Here is an 18,091-nt window from a genome sequence, read left to right as displayed (position 1 = left end):
GAGTTTGTCATAATTTCCTAGGAAGCACCATTTTGATGAGGGATTACTGGTATTCATTGTATTTGACAGCATCTAGGGCTGGAAGGTACAGTAGGGCACATGGAGCTGCCCAAGTTGCTTTCATACCACATAAAGATTCCATCACATCAAGGGATAATGTACGTATGCCAAGGGCTATTTTCTTAATCAGTTTCTGCATAGCAATCCAAGGAAGTTAGGCGTTAGGCCTGTGTGAAGCAGCAGGTATTCAATTCGGATTCAGATTCAGCCAATTCAGAGGGACAGCGATTCAATTTGGTGATTTGGATCACTGTCCTGGTTCAATTTGGCTGACTCAGATTTGGAGCTGATTCAAAGTTTCAGCCATAGATTATAATGGGGAAATCACAAAAATACCTATAACCTTGTCATTTTTTTGCAGATTTGGATGAAAACAGCAGAAACAATAACCCCTTCTGAGGTCATTAAGCTTGCCAAGTTTCAAGGAGATAGGTGCAGGGGTTTCTGTGAAAGTGCACCTCAAACTGTTGAAAGCAAAACTTGTATCACTTGCGTGTGTTAAGGCAGAGCGGGAAGAATGCAGCATGGATGGTAGCTCCTTGTGCAGGCATAAGGCCTGCCAGGTTTCAGGCAGAGTGGTGGAGGGGTTTCTGTGAAAATGCACCTCAAGTTTCTGATAGCAAATAAAAAAAGCAAAAAAAGTGAGGAGTGAGGAGGGTGGCACTCACTCCATCTGCACGTGGAGCTTGGGGAACCCCAGCAGCGGCAGGTTCACCTTCAGGAACGCCAGCTGCTCCACCAAGCCAGGAATCAAGGAGGTGCAGTGGGATGTCGCAACATCACCAGCAATGCTGAACACCCTCTCACTTGGGACACTGGTCAATGGAAAGGACAGGTGTTTCCAGGCAATCATGGCCAGGTCCTGCCACATCTGGCTGTGGGTTGTCCCATAGATCAAGGGGTCACGTTGCAGTGGCTCCATGTCATCGGCAAGATAGGTAGCCACTGAGGCCTCTGCACTACCTGCTGGATGGTGGGGTCTGGTGCATCTGGACCCCACCATTGAAGCCATGCCCTTGGCCCACATTGGCAGTGGCTGTCATGGAGATTAGCTGGGGCTTGGAGTGCTGGCATGGGACAGTGGATCCCTCTTTTCCACGTCTCCCTGTCTCTGCCCTTCTTCCTCCCTGATTCTGTTCACCAGCACCTCTGTCCAGTGATCCAGGGTTCTGCTGCTGCAGATGTTACCCTTCACCCTCAGGCCACACATGCCTGCCAGCATGTGGACTGTACTGGACTGCAACGGATCCAGCTATTTTTTGATGCCCTCCTTCAGCCGCTTCACCAGTGCCTGCATCTCTGGTGAAAGCAGCTTGCCCCAGCCAGGAACATCAATCCCCTGGAACTTCTCCATTTCATTCTCAAGCTTCTTCACTATGGGGATCACCTGGCTAAGGAGGGCATCACCAGCACTGAGGCTTTTGGTGACCTCAAGGAATGGCTTGAGAAGATCTGGGAGATGGTATCCCACTCTGTTTTGTAAAGGGGGCGACTGATCTCAATCTCCCCAACCAAGGCCATCTCATGCATGGCCTTCTGCTGCTCGACCAGCTTTAACAGCACCAGGTATGTGGAGTTGCACTGAGTCTCCACATCCTGCATAATTTTGTGCTGCAGGATGCTCAGTTCTGCCTGTTTGTCCCGCAGCATCTTGCCCCCCTTGATGCTCTGGTGGAAGTAGCCTGCCACCTTCTTGCATTTCAAAATAAGCTGGCTGGTAGTGATGGCGCTGTCACTGGGGGTGCTGTCCCCCTCTAAAGCATCCCTGATTATGAGGTGGAAATTGTGTGCCACACAGCAGATGCTAACAAAGTTGGCATCATGCACCGCCTTGACCATGTTGGCCCCATCATCGGTGACCATGAATCTGGGAGTGAGTTTGCCCTGCCCAATGAGTCACTGCTGCACCGTGTAGTTCATGGCCACCATGATCTTCCTTGCTGTGTGGGACCCATCCATCATCTCCTCTTGAAGGAGAGCCCACTGACATCCTGACTGATTGCACCAGTGCCCTGGGAGGGAGAGGTAGGCATGACTCCACCCCAGCTGCTCCAGATGTCTGAAGTAAAGTGCAAGGCTACCTGTGGACGTGCCTTCCACAGCTCCTCCCTCAAGTACTCCCTGCATGCCTCATAGAAGAAGGACACCACCACCCTGCTAAAGGTGGTGTGTGCCAGCATGTGGTATGATGGGGCCACGAGCGCTATGAGCTGCCTGAACCCTGGATGCTCAAAGGAGAAGGGCTGGCCATCCAGAGCAAGCATCTCCCCAGTGCTCTAGGTGACCTTGCTCACCTTGGAAACGTGCCCCCCTTTGTCTCTGCCTTTCCTCCACTGGTCCAGAGTAGCCTCTGCTTCTTGAGCAATGGGGCTTTGGAGCAAGAGGGGGACTTCTTTTTGGGTATGCTTCCACTGGTGCCAGGCTGAGAAGGAACAAGATCAAGGGGGTGCAGCATCCTGAGATGCATCAGTAGTGCCATGATGGTAAAGTGTATTATGTTTTTACCCTAGCTGATCTGCCTTCAGCAGTGTTGGCAGGTAGCATACCTGGGATCATCTGCCACCTCAAAATGATCCCACACTACACTACTCACCTGCTTCTGGGTTGAGGGTGTGGATCCTGCCTTATCCCCCTCCTCACCAGGCAGAGGCAGAACAATAGGAGGAGTTGAGCCACCTGCCCCCACAACCACCTCTGCAGTGCCTTCCAGAAGAGACCTGCTTCTAAGGGAAATTTGAGGGGTGTGGAGCACAAACTCAGATTCCCTCTCTTTCCCCAGAATTTCCTTTGCTATGGCCCTCGGCTCCTCTGCTTCCAGATCCAGCTCCTCCTCTGGCACTGGAAGGCTCACGCTGGGAACTGAAATTGAAGTGGAGAATGCCATGCTGCTGCTGGTTAGTGGTGGTGGTGCAGGTACCACTACGACATCCTTGAACTGTCAAAGCATGTCCTCCTGGCCCCATTTGGCCAGGAGGTCAGCCACAGCCAGATGTATCCAAGGTGCCAGCTCTGAGCAGAAAGGGTCCTGTCACTGGCCTCCCTTGCAGGAATTCTGGTGTTCCCTATTGGAAAACTGAAAAATCCCTGATAAAAAAAATCCCAAAGTCACTTTGTAAAATACCCCCAAATCCATGTTCCTCCACAAGTAAAACAAAAGACCTCTATAAAAAAAGAGAGAGAGAGAGACAGAGAGAGAGACAGAGAGATCAGTTGGACAATGTTTTATTGCTATATCTTACAGTGTTAAACAAGTCTCATAATAATAAAAGTGAACTGTAAATGTATGTTTCATGAATACATATTTTGCTTCTCTTCCACAGGGTGATGGTCCCCACACAAGGGGGTACGGCCCCTCAACAGGGGCCAAATGGCCCCCGCAGGGGCTACCACCCACCCTGCAAGGTCCACATGCCCCACCCCAGCCTCCCGATGCTGCTCCACCTGGCCCCATCCCCCCCAGCTGCTGCAGCCCCACCAATGGCTGCCCCACCCAGCCCCAACCCCTGCTCCCCCAGACCCCCCCAATGGCTGGCCCACCCAGCTCCACCCCTGCTTCCCAGACCCCCCCCAATGGCTGCCCCACCTAGCTCCACCCCGCAACTTACACCCCCAGGCCCCCAAGGCTACCGCCACAGCCCCAGGCACTGTTACTTAAAAAACCCCCCAAAAGAACCCCCAGAAAAAGAACAGATAAAAGTGAGAAAAAAAAAAAAGCCTCTGCTTACCTTAAAATGTGTAGGGGTCTCCAGAGCCTCCTGGCAGAGCCCCCCCCCAGGCAGCAAAGGACAGCAGGGGGGCAGGAGGGGCCAGGCTGGGGCCGCTGTGGCTGTTAGCCTTCCCCACACTGTGCAGACAGGGCCTCAGTCAGCCAGATAGCAGTTGGTAAGTGCCCAGTGGGTGGTTGTTTGTTTCTTTAAACTATGGGGCAGGGAGGCAGGGACGGGGGGGGCTTGGGGGGGATGGGGCCAGCAAGGGCAGGGGGAGGGGCCAGCCAGGGCAGGGGTCAGGGGGTGGGCAGGGGGGATGGGCGAGTGGGTAGGTCCTTCAGGGGTCCCACCCATGGTCCCCTCCTCCAGCCCCCCCAACACTTTCTCACCAGCACCGGAGCCCTGGTGCTGAAACATGCAGCCTGGCTGACCACGTGTTTCAGCACCAGGTCGAGGGGCCAACCATAGAGATGCTCTGGCAGCTAAAGCATATCCATGGAGGACAGAGGTTGCCTCAGGGCATGGTTCCAGACCATGCCCTGCCCCACTGCTTTTTTAAATTTTGGGGTTTTTTGACCCCTGGATATTCAGGGGTCTAATTTTCTCCCCGCGCTGCAGCATGGGGAACGTTTTTTCATTCCCGCACGTGCCTGTTGCCCCACCTCAAAGGGGTTTGATGCGGGACAAGAGGCATGTGTGCACTCGTCTGGATGCGGTAATGAGGGAAAAGGAAATAGGAGTTCCATGTTCTTTTATCTCTTCTCTGGGATGCATACAATGCAATTGAGAACTTGTACAGTTTTGGAGTGGCCAAGTTTGTTTCTACTGCATCCTAGAAAATGCTCTACAAATTATATTCTCTTTTTTACTGCTGAAAATTTCTCTTAATGGTATGTTGCCACTTATACAATGAGAGATCAAGGTTGTTCAGTGTCCCAGTAAGACTCTTCTTCACCCATGTCCTTATGTCTTCTTTTTTTCACTTACCTACAATTGAACATCTGGTTTCCACTAGTAAATGAGAAATGAATTTCTCATTACATATCATGGACATTTCTTACTGGAACAAAAAATAAAAGTATCAGAGTGTGTTGGGGAAGGATGGAGTTAATAATCCAAGTCATTATGTGAAAGGATTTACTTTGGAAACCACCCCACCTGGACCCTGCCTGCTCCCTCAGGGAGACCTTACTAGCCCAGGAGCAGGTACAGGGAAGGGGAACTGGCCCGCCTACCACTGTCAACCCCTCGTCTCCCCCATTCTGAGCTGAGCCCAGTCCCTGTCCCCATATAGCCCTACTGGAATACAACAGAAGCTCTCCTCACCCCTGGGACAGCATGGACAATGGAGAGCAGCAGGAGGCAGGGGAAGGGGCAAGGTAAGAGGAGGGTATGCTTACCTTCTTAAGGACAAAGTCCCTAGATGCCTCTCCTGGGACATGGTCTTTCTGCCTCATTGGGGAAGATGGGAGAGAGGAGGCTGGAGCAGTGGGTGCAGCCACCCCTGCAGCACCAATTACTGTGACCACACCCCGCTTTATAAAATCCTGGCTCTCCTTCAGCTCACACTCTTCTGTCTCCCCATCCTAACAAGTGTTTTACCTTCTTCAGCATATATTTTCAAAATTTTCAGGTGAATAAAATGGGTTCTTCTAATGGAAATAGAAATGGAGAATACAGCAGCTCTTTTTCAAACTTCATTCCCATTTCTTACTTGTTATCACATTTTCCAATTGATACCAATCACTGTTTTCTAAAAGTATGATTCCACTATAATTTAAGAAATTGTATAAATTAACCCCTTTCCAGAGCTGCTTCTAGCTACTGTTGCCCTCAAGTTTATTACGTTGTTGCTTTTCTTTCTCCACTGATGAGAGTGCTGCTAGGTCTGGAATTACTGCTACACTGAAATAATTATCTCTGCCCCCATTTAGCCTTGTATTTCTAAAACCCAAATCCTGGAGAATCATGTAACAATCTCTGCAACTTTAAACTGTTAATTGGTGCTCAGGGGAAGTGGATTTCCCTCTTGACACATACTTAAATCCTGTTAGTGCCAACGGAAACAGGTATGTAAAGTTAGAAGTAAATTGACCCTCTAACACCTGGATGCCAAGTCCTCCCCACTTCGGAAACACCCATGGGGGGGAAATCCTCTATGATTTTCTCATGAGGTCTTGCTCCCTCATTTTGATGGGGGTATTAGGGTGGTGGAATTTTCCTTACTAGAGGAATAAATAAAAGAGAAGTAGGTCAGGTGTCCAGGTTGTTGCCATATAACAGAGCAATAGGTCACAAATTTGGAGGCATTTTGGATGCTCTCAGATGCTATGGCCATCTGTGAGGAGCCTTGGTGATAGTTCAGTTTGCATGGCAGCCTGGCCAAGGTTTCTAGGGTAGCCTCTGCCCATGGTTCTATCTAGAATAGACACGTTCAAAAGGGATTTCACAGTTGCATGAGGTCCATGAAAAATAAAACATGATCCCAAAACATATTACCTTTCTAAGCTCTGTGGGCTATAGTGAGCTCTTCTAGATTTCTGTCTACCAGATTTCCCATAGCCTGCCTCTCTCTACTTGGTTCTCAAACACTCTGTGGGGTCTCAAATCCAGAGTGGGGGCAGTGTTACAAAAGCAGCTTAAGCCTCACTTCTCTATGGGAGGAAAGAAAGCTGTGCACAGTGATCTCTCTGGGTATGAGTTAGGGGGATTTTATGATCTAAACTTTAAAATTTACTATCAAGACTGAAGAACATATTATGTAATATTAGATTCTGAAATATATGAAGTTGTTCTGGTCAAGTAATCTTTGTATGTGTGGGTGCAAGGCAGAAAGAGTCTACATATTTTTTTCGTTTAGAAAAAAAAGCAGTCAAAAATAGAAGTAAATCAGACTTGCAAAAGCATTCCAAATCAATGGAAATAAATGCGCGTCAGGTGGAAAACATCTGTGTATTTAGCAGTAAAGACAAGGTACTAAAATAATTTATTAAATAATGTAAAATTTCAAATACGACTCTTCTCAGTGTTAGAATTTTCAGCATGCTATTAGTCATAAAAAATCTGAGTCATTGGTAAACTATCATAAAGAATACTGAACTCTCAGAGGACAAGTTTAAATAGAGAAGAACCAATCCATAGGTATGTTTTGAAAGGAATCTTTCCAACAACAGCACTTCTCAGGAAAGATTTTTCTTTATTCCTTCCAATCAAGTAACTGACTGCACAGATACACTATCAGCATTACTCATCTACATTAAAGGGTAGAGTTAAAAGGTGATATATTTTTAGCAGTCTATATCAAGAACAGGAGTAGGTTAATAGGTCCCTTTGGTGAAGTGCAGTTAAATTGATATGCAAAGTATCACACATTTCATTATCAGACTGCATTTAATTCTTTTCAATAAGAGAATGAGTATAGATTTGAACAAGTGATTCTTGGTATTGCAGGAAATGTAGGATTCCCACTTCTTTCTAGTATTATAAGATGTCCACCAACTCAGATGCATACTGCAATATTTGGATTCAGCTGCCTTCATTCTTATATAAACTTGATCTAAGAAAAGGCTTCTGTCTTCTCCTCTCTGCTCCCTTTCTCCTTTCTTTTTATTTCCATTTTAGGCTCAATTTTGAAATATGGTGTTGATCAAATCTGTCATTTTTATGTTAAAATCAGAAATAAGGTCTGACAGAAAGCATTGGGTTGAGTGTGCTGAATTACTAGCATGGAAAATGCAGAAACACTGAAGCAACTGCCTTCTAAAGTGAGCAGTCTTCTAAACTGACTGGAAAAAGTAGATATGAAAAATAACCAGAGACCTGAAGCACTGATGAGGTAGTAACACCACAAACTGTCAACTACAGTTCAAAAAAAGACCTGGCTGAAATGTTGAGGGAAGGTTGTTTATTAGCCTACCCATGTAGGTTTTGATATCCCATTATCTTCATGCAAATAATAGATGTAAGAGGGGGCCTTCCCAGTGCTGATTAGGAATTGGCCTACCCACCTGTTCCTGGGATAACCATCCACCTTTCTATCCTACCACACCTTGATACAAAATTATGGTGTTAATTAGGTGGGAGGGTGCCCATTTTCTTCCCCGATGCCAGGGGCACTATCTGCGGCCCTGAACCTGCCCTACACCACAGCCCATGCCTCGCAGAAGGCATCCACATGATGTAATCATAACCTACACCATGACTGGTACTCCAAGGTCTCACAGGGACTCTTACTCCCTTCCTGGAGCAGCAGGTCATTGTGCTCAACTTTTAGGTCTGTCTTTCAACCCATACTCGGCCTCCTTGCAGCAGAGGACTTACCAGGGTCATGGCTCACCCCTAACTTTCTGGCTGAGTCCCCCAACTCAGCCTCTGGCCCAACTACAGAGTCAGGCATCCAAAGACATACCTTGATCTACACCCTAGTCCTGGAGCTCCTACTGCACCCACTCTGGAGCTTCTATACCACACCCCACCTTGGGGTCTTCTCATCCTCCTTGCACTCAACTACATCCTTACACTTGACTATACACAGGGCTGGCCCATGCACTGCCCTTCAGGCCTACTCCTAGTTCAGTCCTACTCAGCCCCCTCATGCACAGTCCTTCAACCCTACTGTGTGCAGGGCCACACAACTGCCTTTTTCTCTAGGGCCTCACTACACCACCCTCTCTCAGGGTCTCTGGGTTGGCCACCCCCATAGGCTCATGTGGCACTCCACTTGCCATGCTTGGCCCACCACACTCACTCCCTGGGGTCTTGCCCCCCCCCCTTCACGGGCTCAAGTGGCCACAACTGTGCCTGGCACCACTACTGCCTCCCAAAGCCCACCCAAAGATGGGGGCCAGGGTTAAGGCTCCCCTCCTCACCTGTCACTGGGGTGGTAACTGGCCTGAAATTTCCTGGGGGTTCGCATGCCACTAGAAGCCCCACCATGCCACCCGTCCCAGGCAGGATGCAGTTTCAGGTCATGCCCAGAACTAAAAGCCTCCTGCTCCTACCTGCTAGATGTCCCATGCAGCTCAGCCAGACAATGTTTCTGCCTAGGCTGGCAACAGCAAACTGCAGCCTTTATATGCTTAGTGCTCAAAATGGCTGCCCTCATCGTGCACCTGGCTGCTGCCTGTTTTCTGCCCTTAAAGTGGTAGGCACCCAAAGGTGCACTGCCACAATAGACAATGAAAAAAGGATGAAGAAAAAACAGAGAGCCTTGCACAATGCATGGAAAATAGGGTTGCCAACTCCCCATAAATTTACAGACATTTTGTTAAAAAAAAAACAACAGCCTAAAAATGCTTGTCTGTGAACTATGTTAAAAATTGATCTGTCCATCAAAATACTAAAGAACCAGAGTTTGATTGAAGCTCTGTCTCTGAATAAGGCTAGATATTAAAGGACAGACAGAGCAGATCAGTGCCACATGTTATCTGAGCAGAAACACCAGAATCATTCTCTCTAGGCTTTGTAGCCCATAGCTCCCACTCCCACCAGTCATGTGCTGTTGCCGCATCCTGTTGCAGCCTGTTACACTGCTCGCCACACACTAGGCAGACATTAGTCCTTTTTGGGGAGTCTAATCCTGGAAAAGGGGCTGGGGCCAGCAGAGGTAAGTCTGGGATGGTAGGATGGGGGGACAACATGGTGTAGAGTGAGGTTGGAGATGTCAGTTTGTAGGGGTGAGTAGGGGACCCCTGTGATGGAGGCAGCATGGTCTAAATCCATTGCTACAGCCAAGCAGGGTTGCCAACCCAAGACATCTATTTTTTTGTTGATAATCTGCAAAGTTTTTACTGACCAACTTTTTTACTGTAGTTGGTATTAAACCTTAAATCGGAACCAGACCCTTCTCCGGGTCTTGGCAGAAAGGTTTTGTTTACATTATGTAAAACATATGTCAGTAAAAGATATTTGGTCATGAGTAAAAAGTCTGCAGATTGTTGGTAAAAAATAAATAAATCTGAGGATAGAATAATTCCTTACGAAAAATCTTTTGCTTTGGTGTAAGAGGAAAGATCTGAGCTTCTGTACAGCATTTATGTTAAATTCTACTTCCTCTTGCACTTGGAACAACAAAATTACATGGTCAACAGGGTTAAACCTGTATTATTTTGAGATCCTGTTGGTGTCAGGAAAGAAATGGTGTTAAAGATTGTGTTTACATACAATTTAAATTAGTTTTCTTAGTTGAGAAACTAGGTGATATTTTGCAAAGTTGCTTGTATGGAGTGATGGAAACTATTCCTTATTTAGTATAGGATATTAGAATTATCTAGAATTATCATGGGGTTGGAAGGAACCTCAAGGCTCATGTCATTGAATTCTCTATTTCTTTATCATAGTGTTCTAATAATAAGGAAGTTTTCCAGATATCTAGGATATTGAAAAAAAAGCAAAAGATAGCTAGTACCTTGCTTTGTGTTTCTAACTCAAAGTACTTCTGTTTTTCATGTTTTATTCTGACTTCAGTGCTGCTGGTATATGTTAGGCATGCTCTAGAAATGCCTACAAGACTGGGGATTTATGTGTGGGGATTCATAAGTTTTGAATACCAAAGAGGCTTGGGTATGGTGGCAATAATGGACATGTTCAGTAGCAAGCCTTAGGCACCAAAATAATTCTACAGGTGAGTACTTGGGTGGGTTTAGACTGTCAGGTACTTAAGGGCACTTTTACACATGTCTGGTGGGGACAGGGAGGGAATTTCCCCCTCTGAGAGCTGTTCTAATTAAAACACTACCACTTCTCATGTATCAGCATCCCTGTGCTTAAAAAAGACAGTGGGGGTGCTTGAACTAAAGCTCATTAGATGAGCTTTAGTTCAAGTGCCCCTGCCACCATTTTAAAGAGTAGGGACACTGATACTGGAAATGCATGAGGCTCCTGGAGTGTGGTAATTGCCACACTCCAGCAGACTCGATTAATTGAGATTAATTGAGATTAATTGAGTCTGCTCTGATGTGCTAGAATTCCAGCACATCCAAGCAGCCTCTATGCTTATATATACATGCTCTAAGTGTTTACATAGGTTTTTGTGGCTCATCCATTTGTAATTAGGTATAGTATAGGCCTATGTGCTTTGTTGGGTTACTTTTTGGATCTAGTCCTTTTATGGCTTACTCCTGCATCATTTTTATGTGTTACCTGTGCTAACAATCAGCTATCAGAAGCAGTCTTCTGTCCTAACAACCAATAAAATTACAGCTTCCAGGAGAGTTCTTCCATCTTAATAGTACTACATTATATAGCTATCTATTATATCACCCAGAAAAGTAGTTCCATTAGTGATTACTATGAACACAGGAGTCTCAAAATATACACTTATATGCTCTCCAGGTAACAAATATGGACAACAAAGAGAAGAGCCCATATATATTTAATAGTATTCTATTGGGCACATGTGCACAAAAAGGAGCTTAATTTGAAAGAAAAATCTTTAAAAACTCTTTTTAAGACTAAAGTGTTCATACAAATCACTGTGTTAATTATACATTCCAAAAATTATGCAAATACTCTTTTTAGTGGTGAATTAATCAACGTTAATCACTTGAAAAATAGCTTTTAAGTGTTTTTTTGTAAAAATGCATCCAAGTATTTAAAATTCTCACAGTGAGCTTCCTTTTTAATAATCCTGTTTTATTTTTTTTTAATACTGACAGATGAATACTCCCTATGTGATCTTGGTGTTGAGCAACAGACACAGTAGGCGATCACAGGTGTAAAATTCTTAAGTTGGGTCTCAGAATTTTTCCAGTGTTCATAAAATGATAGTGTGACTTTCAAGTCTTTAAAAGTTACAGTTCAGTAGTAGAATGTAAATGCTTTGGGCACAATGGAAGGCTCCCCTCCATTTAAATGCATGGATAGTTTGGGAAGTACATTAAAGAATGAGATATTATCAAAAGCAAACAAACCAAAAAGAATAGCTAATGGCCCTGAGTTTGTTCTTTAGGCTATAGGCACATATTACTCTAGCTTGAGGAGATGGCTAATTCATTCAGATAGACAAGAAGTAGAGCTAATTCAAGAAGGAAAATGGTGATGCTCACCCATGTATGTATGAATATTGAACAAATCATAGCAAAGTTTTAAACACCCCTCCCCCCCGCCAATCAATATACATATGTATACCTTGACTTGTGTTCTTTAATCTTTGCTTGGTTATCTAAATAAGTATTCTGATTTTCAAACCTGCTGAAAATCCATCCAATCTCACTTCTTTAACTGGAAAATTTGGGTGCTCAGCATCTCTGAAATGATGCCTTTATTGATGAGAATGACTTAAAACACTGATTCACGTCCTCTGGTATGCTAAGTGACTTAGGGTCTTGTTGCCCATTAATTCTGGCCAGCTCCTGGAGTTCCTAAACCCTGGATTGTCTGCATGTTAACACTTTTAAATGTCTTAAAACACTCATTATGCAGCTCAAAGTTATGCCACTCCAGGATGGGATTATTTTTTAATCTGCATAACCCAGCTCCTGTTCCATTAAAGTGTGGGCACTCCCCACAGATGTGCCACTCAAATTGAAGGTGTGACTACAAGCTAGCATTAGGCTGATCAACATCTGTGTAGCTCACAGTGTAATGGGTAGCAATGCTAAGGGGGGCTCTTCTATCCATGCAGTATCAGGGCATCAACTGTCCCCATGAATAATGTTGGGACCCAACAGCACATGTTGTTTCATATGACTTTATGTATTGTGTTAAATTAGATGTAAAAGTCATTAAAGTTTTGACGAAATTCTCTTTTTGCAGTTGTAGGACAGGACTTAGGGAAAAGTGAGACAGAGAAACAAATGAATGATGATTACTGCCCATTGCCAGATGCTCTATGTGAGACAAAAAACAAGTCACAGGATTAGTAGTGATAGTTTTAATGGGGAAACAGATAGGCTTTAATATCACTAAAGAAATAGGATTAGTTTTTTGCACATGTTCTTGATGACATCCTTTTCCTTCCAGACACCATGGCAAATGTTTCATGGTGATTGTGTTAATAACCACTGACACCCATTAGAACCTGCAACAGGCAGGGTTAAGTTACTGCTCTTGTCAGCTGATGTTGAATGTATTCAACTCAAGTCCTCTGAGATATTGTGTTAGATACTGTTACTGCTCAGGGACTTGGCTGAAAATGTTGTAGGATCAATTCTTTCCTTCTAGAGAGGAAATTTAAACCTGATGCTGCCTAACTTAATTCGGCCATACTCTTTGGCAGTGGAAATGAATAGTTTATCAGAAATCTTTTTGAAATATTTTTGATCTTCTTACACAACTTTGTAAAAAGGATGGTGCCCAGGTAACTTTGTCTGACTATTCCTTTTGATGTGAGATAAATGTGAAAGTGTCTGTAAGTTGGGTTTTACATCTGGAAGTGAAGAAGAGCTAACCTGATAGAATCCTTTTCATCCAGGATTCAGAGGTCCTGATAAATCATAGCTCTGAAATACTGACTGCCCAGCCATGAATAGCACAGTGTTATTTTTTGCAGATAACAGTTTTTGGTACATGAAGCATTAGTCAAATCTTTTAAATAATTAAAGAGAATATTAATATCCCACCACTTCCTGGTGCTTGGGAGTGGCAGGTATATTTAAATTAACCTCTCTGGAAAAAATTTAGTTTGGAGATTAGGGGTGTGTCCAGATGAGAGTGCACATGTGTTTTTGCAGGAAGAAATAGCAGCACATAGTTGTGCCACTGCTATTTGTCCCTGGAAAACTCCCGTGCACGCATATTTTGGTGAGCAGCAAGTTGTCCTGGCTGGGGTTGGAGAGGCAGGGGCCAATACCTGGGATGGCCTCAGCAGCCTTGCCTGGGGTCCTGGGGGTCCTGGAAGCATCACAGGGCTCCAGTGTCAGTGATCCGGGCATGTGGAGCCTAGCTGGCAGCCGGAGTATGGGTGCTGCCATGTGTGCCACGCCACATTTTTCTGCCGTGGATTTTTTTGATAATGGGATCTCCTAGTGTCAACACCCGCCCCCCCCCCCCCCCCCCCCGGCACTGCAAATTAGCACTGTGGTGAATGTCTGCATGTGGCACATGTGGTTTGCAGCACCTCAGATAGGTTTGCAGCACCACAAACTGCACATGTGCTCATCTGGACATGCCATAGGAGGAACTTTATGTCTCTCAGGTGGTCAAGCAGTGGAACAGGCTGCCTAGGTAAGTTGTGGAATCCTCATCCTATGAAATTTTCAAGAGCAGATTAGACAGACACTTGGCTAGTATGGTTTAGTCAGGGAGGATCCTGCCTTGAGCAGGGATCTGGATTAAATGACCTTATGGTGTCCCTTCCAGCCCTACTATCTTATAATCCTTTGATGCCAATAGAAGTTGTAAACTGGTTAGCACAAATGGTGCATATTTGCAAAAGCAAAAACCCTAACTCTCCTCTGTGCCATTGTAATACAAAATACTCAGAAGTCCCAGTCATTTGGGCAGCTTTATTATTATTTATCACTCAGTAGTATGTGTATATATGTCAATATTCTCTATGCTGCAGGGTTGTTCCCCTAGCATGTGTCAACTGTTGTTACATAGAGTGCAAGAGCTAAACTATTTACCTTGGATATACACTAGTTCAGAATGGATGAAAACCCAGAGATATCCAGGTTCGTGATTTAGGAAGACCATTTAGGAAAAAGGATAGAGTTTGCCAGTAGAGTGTGCTGGTTACTAGCAGGATACAAGAAGAAGAAACAAACAGCTACCATACAAATTTTATTTCTTCCACAAAAAAAAAAAAAGGGGGAGAGGAGAAAGACAAGAAAAGCTTGTTTGATAAATACTGTAATGGAAGTACATTGTCATTTTCAGAGCAATCTTGTCAAAACAGATGAGCTGGTAGATTAGGAGTATAGCCTTTAATGTGGCATGCACCACTTCTTGCTTTTGTGTTCTATTTGTTCACATTACTGTTGTGGATTGCACTATATTCACACGTTCATCAGGTAATTATTGCTGCATATGGGCCATGTATATGATCCAGAAGTTTCATTTGAGTTGGGTGGTGTGTGGAAAATACATGTATTGACCGCATGCACAATGTGGATTGTGTAGGCGTGATGTTCTGTTGCTAATATCAGAAGCTAAGCCAAAGAGTTGATGTGTTGTGCTTCTTGTGCACAGTTTGTTCTTTTGTTGGTTCTATATTGACATTGGCATTGTTGGGTTTATCACCTTGCTATGTCTGCTTTGCACAGAACTCAATTAAAGCACTCAGTATCCCCCCTATTTTAGATAAAACCCTCCTATATTAAATATCTGCCCCTTCAACAGTGGTGAATAGATATTTTTGTATCATCAACAGTCACCAAAATATAGCTTTCGATTGGACTAAGTAGCCAAGAGATACAGAAATAAGGAGCTTTCACCAAGAATACTCTGTGAACATGTTGGCCTCTCTCTGAGCAGCTAACTTTAGCTCCAAGTATTTAGAAAGGATGTATTAAAAATATCTGAGATAAAAAAAATGGAGTATGGTACCAAAATCCAAGGTTTGAACAGGTTCCAAGAATTTTAAATCAGTGCAGTTTACAGAGTGTATGTATAATACACAGTGTCCTCCTCTACACATTACAGGTATTGTGCTATTAACTGGTTAACTGTACACTTACCTTGATACCAGCTACATGTGCAAAGTAGCTATCACACCATAAAAAGCTCCAACCAGCTATAAAGTTACACCTTGAAAATGTGTACTAACTTTATAGCTGGTTATTGTCAAGCTTTAATTTGCATCTGAAGCAGTCTCCCCTGCAGAAGGGAGCCCTGTCAGCTGTGGGCACCCAGCTGGAGGGGTGCACCTTGCCCAGCTGGGCCTGGAAGTCTGGCAACTGGTGGGGACTGTCAGCCCCCGCAGCTGCAGATTCTGAGGTGGGTCCCGGGAGCCACAGGGCACAGCTGTGATCTCCCAGCTCCAAGCGTGCATGAAACCCCCAAGCTGGTGAGATTTTGCTGTGGCAGTCTCCCAGTCCAAGGGGCACATGAAAACCCTGAGATAGGAAGATTGCTGATGCAGGGATCCCCCTGTCTAGGAATTGGGTGGAACTGAGGCAAGGAGATCTCCATAGCCACATCTCCTAGTCATGAGATCTTGCTTCTTGCAGGGGGAGCTTGCAGGGGGAGCCCAGGATCAGGCTTCCCTGACTCTAGAAATAACGCATGATGCGATCAAATACACAATCTCACAATCATACCTCCTGCTGTGTACATGTGCCATAACAGGCAGCACAATTGTATGAATCATGCATTAGATCCCATTGTTCCTTTACCTGCACGTGTAGAGGGAGCCAGAGAAACTTCATTTACATTAGGTGAAAAAGATCCTGAAAAAAATGCCTAAACTGAAACAACCCTAGGTACTGGGAAAGTTCACATTCCCAGTTTTGAGTTTGTAGCTGCGGCCTGCCAATAGGTTTAGTACATTCTTGTACTGCACATTCTTGCACTGTGCTGCCAACTGGATGAAGAGCTACAACCCATCCCAGAAGATCACATCCAATGCAAGGGAGTTCTTATGGTGGCACAAAAATGGTGTACCACTGAAGTTTGTGCCAGTAGACAAGTGCTGTACATAATGTCATGGGGAAGTCAATGAAATATGTACAACCTTTGCACTCTTGCACTATGAACACTGTCAATGTATCTTAGAATCTTGGTTTTTAAACTGATTTTAAATTGGTAACGAGCATGGAAAAAAAGAAGCAGTCAAGATTTTTTTTCTTAGGTCCATTGCATTTCATGTACTCTGCTGATTGCCATTTTTAGGGAGGTGGGGAAAGGAACAAGGAGGGGATAGTGAGTCTTTTCAGTGACTGCCTGTAAGGAAAATATCTTTTAAGCTTGCATTAGAAAGTTGACTTTGTCTGGACATATGTTGGAGCATGGACAGGAATTTCATATGATTGATGGAGACAAGTGGTGACACTGTTCAGGGAAAACTAATACATCACCCATGCTGAGTGGCAAAGCTATCAGTGCTACAGCCTCTTCTCCCTTTTAAAACAGCCCTTATTTTTTACTCTTACTTTTCCAGACCAGTTGCAGCTGTCATCACTGGCTCAGGATCTACTAATTCATATCTTCCATTCACACTCTATAAAGAAACTAAATTGCCTAATGAAAAAGCTCCCTATTTAATTTTTTCAATAAAATGAACGAAAGTGGAGGAACATTGTTGACTCTGACAGCTATAATTCTGAACTTGATCAGTCCAAGCGTGTTGTTAGTGTGTAGAGCAGGGGGAAATAATTAAGCAAATTACATTTACTGTAAAATCAGGGGGAAAAGATGTTTGGTTATGTACCTTGTCAGATTTTTTTGTTCTATCAGAGCTGTTTATAAAGGCACTGGTTATTAATTACAGACATCTTTTTTCCCCATGATTTCTGTCTTTTTTCTTTCTCTTTCATTTTTCCTCTCTCTGGATGTTTGTGAAAAATGTAGAAGAAATCTATATTTTATTAATATTGTGTCTGAATGTCTTCCCAGGGCTGGCTTTATGGAACACTATGAGTCAATTCAATCTGAATGTCTCACACACCCTAAGAACCAAGCAGTCACTATGTTCATTTCAGCACCAAAAATTGAAAACATAATGAGACCACTACTGAGAGCCTGCTTGCATTCGATCTGTGAAGATGAAAAACTCAGCCAGGTTCTGGTGTCCCAAGGCAAATGAAGGGGCTTTGAAAAGGATATAAAACTGTCTGTCTGTAACCTCAAAGGAGCAACACTGGCTAAAGGGTCAGACTGAGGGAACTACCAGTCTGCCTCACATGGGAAGCGAGCACAGGGGACTAGTGTGACTAGAACAAGCAGGACTCTCTAAAAGAAAGGCTTAGGTCAGATAATATGCTGCTGCTGCTTTTTTTCCTCCTATTTCTTCTCTATTTATTGTTGATCTAGAGGAGCACAACCATTTGTTTTTAACCAGCTGTAATCTATCACTGAGTTTTCATGCTGATTACAGGCCCAGAAAAATCTAAGCTGGGGAGAAACCCAGCTGCACCTGGTGGAGACTGTATGATCAGGTCCATCCTAATGAGAATTGCCATCTCACCCTCTTTGCATGTGTGCAGAGAGCCTGAACTAGCAAGGTTATGCTAGGTGTAACATAAAATATCATAAGCAAGAGAATGAGTCATAACATGGAAAAAAGGTTAGGCTTCCCTTTAGTTACGAAGGTCAGACTCATCAGATTGTTTCCATGATCTTGTAAATAGGTCTCTCATTAGTGAAGGCATGGATAGTGTTGGTTTGACCTCAAGTTTTTTTTTTTTGAAATAGCATTCAGCATGAAAATACATATGTCTATGCTG

The sequence above is a fragment of the Alligator mississippiensis genome, chromosome 1 (assembly GCF_030867095.1).
Source record: "Alligator mississippiensis isolate rAllMis1 chromosome 1, rAllMis1, whole genome shotgun sequence".
Taxonomy (NCBI): Eukaryota; Metazoa; Chordata; order Crocodylia; family Alligatoridae; genus Alligator; species Alligator mississippiensis.
Note: the sequence above shows the minus strand (reverse complement) of the source record.